The following is a 5,201-nucleotide window of genomic DNA, read 5'->3' as shown; positions in this document are numbered from 1 at the left end:
AGGAATACTTAGTTTAAAAGAGTGTTGTGAGGTTTAATGGCTCTGTCCTGCGGGGTGCTGAAGCATTGTGGAGTCAGTGGAATGCACTTAAAGTTCAGCACAGGTTTAAGTGCTTTGCTGGATCAAAGCCCAAATGCCCTTGGAGCACTGAGCCTTAATACGTTAGTGTTTGTATTGTGCTTTGAGATCCTCCGAGAGGTGCTATAAATTGCAAAGTACATTACCAGCATACAGCAGACATATGCAAACACAGATACCCCTGTGTAAACAAAGTCTAAAACAAAATATCAGCCCAAAATTATTTACACAACTTTAAATTAATATTAGACTATTAAAAAAAGCTGTAATCAATATAACAGAGGGAGAAACATTACAAAGAATGATTTGCCTAGCAAACACATTTCACAGTTGTTTTGGACAAATGCCCTCGGTAAATATGTTTAAAGTCATGTACAACAAGAATATTTTATCTCAAGTAACCATGTTTTAATAAACACTTCATCTTTTTGTACTTCATTCTTTCTTCTCATCATAATAATAGAAATATAACACCATATATCACTGTAAAACACATTTCCACATAAATGCTGATAAGCACAAAATATTTTTCATCATTTACATTTTAACTGTAATAATATATGGCAGGATTAAAGCTGCATCCATCATGTGTCTAACTAACCTTGCTGTAATGAATTTTTAAATGTAATGGTTTCTGTCACAAAGTAAAATCATACATAATGTCTTTTGACACAGTATGCTGGCGTACGCAAGGTTTTAAAATGTAAATGCAACTTCATTTTTAATTAGATTTATAAACTCAAATCCGTATTTTTTTTTATAAACCAAGGGTGAAATAAAAAGTGTGTGTGTGTGTGTGTGTGTAAACTGCCAACAGAACACTACTGAAGTTATTTAAAATGCTTTGCTCGCAGGAAATGTATACGTCCAGTGCGTATAAAAAGCAAGTCACATACCAGAAACAAAGGATTATCAAAATCATAAGGACTAAAGCTTTTTAGAATGCCTGAAGGGCCTTCTATGGTACCCCGGGCACTCTCTTTATGTCAGTGCTAAGGATCAGGTTTACGGTTGGGAAAACTGGGCAAAGGGGCAAGTGTACAGGGGAGAAAGAGGTCAAGGACAAATACATTCTGCTCCCCACCCCCGCTCTACCTCTGCTTGAAATAACAAATAATCCAGCTCACCAGAGGAGAATCATTAAAAATAATTTGCACAAGCTTTCTGTTCTGTGAGCCCTTTTTTTGATACAATATTTCCTTCAGTGATTATCACTGCCAACATGTTCCTGCCATATGGATAGGAGCTGGGTTAGGCGGCTTCTCAATACCTGAGTGGTTAATTAAGAGCTGTTGCTGGGCCACAAGAAGCAGGTTTGAAATCCCTCTTCACTCACCGACAATGAGTAGCTTTTTTAGCAGCAGAAGTCACTAGGGACAGCCAGAAGCGCAGGGTAATTATTTGAGATAACATACAGCTGAAGTGAGTGTGTGTGTGTGTGTGTGTATGTGTATGTGTGGGGGTGGGGGAGGAATGTGCATTTGAAAGGAGGGCAGCAGTACAGAAAAGTCTATAATAAAAAGGTCAACATCTTCTATTTTTCTGTACAGTGTTGGCCGTCTGTAATGCCTTTTTAGAATGAATGACAACGGATTCTGTCTTTCTTTCCTTTTTTTTATTTTTAATGAATATCTTATTTTGTATTCAAACTTTGCAATTGTGAGTTCAGGCCTGCCAGTCCAATCTGAATAAGCTATTCTTACTTTATCAGTGTGGATGCTGAAATGACTTTGATTGCATTGTTGCAAAATAGCAGTAATTTCTCCATTAACCCATGGAAACCCTGGGCTTTCTCAAGGACAAAGAAAATAACAGTGGAATGAAAGCCCTGAATGAAATGAGGAAAGTCCTTAAATTGCTTTAAACTGTTGGAACTACAGCCTCAGATGGTATAAGCTGGCAGAGCTCCACTGAAGTCAGGAAATAATATTTTGGCTTCAATAAAGCTATACTGATTTACACCTGCTGAGGATCTGGCCCTTAGATTATGACATTGTACGCAGACAGGAGAATCTGGGCTATTATTTATGCTATTTAAAGCATGAATTAGAGCTCCCATACTCAGGGTTTTCAAGGATGTGTTGTTGGAACATGCCATAGAGATACGCTGGTATTCCTAGTGATTTAAAGTAGCAGGATAGCATCAAAGGACCGTATTTGCTAAATCACTTCATATATATATATAAAAAAAACAGTTGTGAAGCGTTATTCAAAGTTGCCATTCAAGTCCACCACAGCAGAGCATGTATGTACTGTAAGCACCTGATTAAAGTTAAATCACAGTCATATATTGCTGTACTGTTTTTCTTTTCTGAGAGCTGCGGAGAAGAATCTGAACGTCACCTTATTCAGTCATCACAGCTCAGTCCATGTACATTGTGGGCTCAAAATACTATTTTCTGGTTTGGTTTGGTTTTTTAAAGAAAGCCATTTTAGTTTCTTACTGAGCAGACAAATGATGAAACCTCTCTCATATGATTTTTTGGCATTTCCTAAAAATCCCATATGTGATCTCCAGCTTAGGAAGCGTAAATCTCCACCCAAATAAGAGTTCTGTGAAGCTCACACAAGTCCTCACTTTTGTACTGAGGGGTAAAAATAAATTCAAGGAAGAAGGGGAAAAAAATCATACCCTTCAGCTTCTTCTCAAATCCTGGGAGATATTTTAAGAGTCAAACCGAACAGGCTGAGATTTTCAACCGACGTGACAGGTTTTTCTTGCAGACCAAAACGTTTCCCAGTCAAGTGTGGTCAAAACCCCAAAATCTTTCTATTTGAAATGTTGGGAAACCAAAAGGAACTGGTACATTTGCTTTCTCTCTCTCTCTCTCTCTTTTAAAAGGTCTTTCAAGCCTTTGATGTTTCTCAAGCGCAAACAATGCTTCTCTAGTAGTAGTAGTTTTGCCAGCATAACTGTCTCAGCTTTGTTTAGAAACTGCCCAATATGTTAATTATCTTCTTTACCTCTGTGGTATCGTACTGTCAAACTGTACAACCGTCTTTAGAAAATAAAAGCTAACACCCTAAGCTGCTGTACCCTGCTTCCATAATATCTGCTCACTGACAATGCCTGAGCTGTCAGATCAGAAGGAGCTTCATTCGAATAAAGGTGGGCAGATGTGTGATAATGAGACAGAAGCATACAGATGCTAATATAACTGTTCAGCAGAGCAGTCTCGTCTTCGTTAAGCAGACCCAGGTAGCAGCTGCAGACTGTCAGACATTGGAATGCTGCTTTCTCTTGATTCTCATTTAAGATCAGCTTCGTTCGCTGTCTGTCAGTGAACTTTTCCCTCGCAGGAGCCTGGACCCCTAGGTGATCAGTCACATTTCGACATAACTAGATGTCAAAAGAAGTTTAAGTTGTATGACGAACTGTGATGCATTCCCCGTGCCGGCTGGCAGTCTCAGCCCTCCAAGGCGTCTTGTTAATGATCCACCTGGAAACTCTAGAGTATTTCCTGTATTTTGTTTTCTTATTAAAATACTGGATAAGTCTTTGTCAATATCCATGTCAGCAACTGTAAGCTCCAGACAATATTATCACAGGCATAATTTGGGTTAAAATTGGAAACACAGGCTTATGTTGACCATGAAGCAGGAGACCTGTATGGAGTGAGTGGGATGCTAGACTTTTTGTGGGTGTTACTGTGATTTAGCATCATCAGTTAAGGTAAGAATATTTCTGATTTGTCAATGGACGCAGATAGGACTTTAGAAGTCAGGAAAAATCAATTCAATTAAAGTTACTTTATGGAATATATCTGCAACCAGATGGTTTGGGTGATCAGCACAACTAGGAGTAAGATATTGGGAGCCTCCATAGATGAACAAATACACAGAAGCTAGGAAACACAAATAAACTGAGATTGTCATTTCATACACTGTTGAAACCTTTGAACAGGGAGTCTGAACTTCATCAGCCTTTCATCTGTTGCTGTGAGCTGTTTACCCCTCATATTCTCTGGTTTCAGAGAGGAGACAGACTAGGGCTACTTTACATAAAATACATGTGTGCACACACAATGAAGCAAACATTTTTCCACAATATTTGTGTGATGGGATCTCATTTTACTCTTCGTCATGTCAATTCAGTTAGTTCTGAAATCCTCACCTCATATTTCTTTTTTTTTTTTTTACGACAGTAAATATAACATGTCCAGTTGTGGTTGTTATGTTTTCCTACATTTTTGAATTCTGGGATTTTTTTTTTCAAATATCACATGAAAACCTTGTGGTTCCGGTTCAATTATTTGTGAATCATTTCCATTTTGGCTGGGAGAATTGTGTGTCCTGATGTCATATTTACAATATGAAACTTTTCATATGAGAACAATCACAGTTACAGTAGAATGAATTTAAAAAAATGTTAGAAGGGAAATAAACCCTCAGGCTCCAGGTGTAAGGCAACCTGTAGCTGACAGAGGTTAGGAATGAACTTCTTCTATGGGCAAGTTATTCCTTAGTTGCCCACTATCTTTCTCTGAAGCATTTAGTGCAGGCCATTATCAGAGACAGCATACAGGACTAGAAAAACTATGGGCCTGATCCAGTCTGGCATTACCTATGTTCCTGTTTTTATACCAGCAATCCAGCTTTTTACAGTTATAACCTAGCAGATTTGGCAATCCATATCTTTTTCCTCCTCCCCCATAAAATATAATTCTTTAATTAAACACTTCTTTGGCCAGTTTATATTCACTAATGGTCTCTAATATAAAACAAGATGTCTCCCCCTAGATTCTGGTATTTAGTAGCCTGAAGCTCATTAGTGCATGTGTTCACTGCCCTGGAGTTTTAAATATTTAACTAGCTAGGATTCCTTCAAGAGGTCTTAACCTTATAGTTTGTAATAATTTAGGGATCTCATCTCTAAAGTGTAAGTTATTAAAAATGTTTCTTTCCTTCACCCTGCATTGATTGCTACTTCTTGCAATCAAACTAAGAGCTATTAGTCCAGGAAACTGCAGCTGCCTATTTATTTCATTGTAGTAAAACATAAGTGATTATAATAGATTTCCTAATAGAGATTGATCTTCCACAAAAGCAACCCCCGCCTCCTCCCCCCCCAAAAAACCCCAACCCCCCACAAAGCACACACTGTCAGGATATATAAGTATTAT

At 38.1% G+C, this 5,201-nt stretch overlaps 1 long non-coding RNA gene across 1 annotated transcript in view; it reads right to left on the bottom strand.

The window, feature by feature from the left end:
• Positions 1 to 347: 347 nt before the first annotated feature.
• Positions 348 to 5,201, bottom strand: part of LOC122462541 — a 35,458-nt gene continuing 30,604 nt past the window's right edge. The window contains exon 4 of the long non-coding RNA XR_006285163.1: positions 348 to 5,201. This exon is cut by the window's right edge and continues 1,442 nt beyond it. This is a non-coding gene — a long non-coding RNA (uncharacterized LOC122462541).

Source organism: Chelonia mydas, chromosome 12, assembly GCF_015237465.2.
Source record: "Chelonia mydas isolate rCheMyd1 chromosome 12, rCheMyd1.pri.v2, whole genome shotgun sequence".
Lineage (NCBI taxonomy): Eukaryota > Metazoa > Chordata > Testudines > Cheloniidae > Chelonia > Chelonia mydas.
Note: the sequence above shows the minus strand (reverse complement) of the source record. Positions and strands in the feature narration are given on the sequence as shown.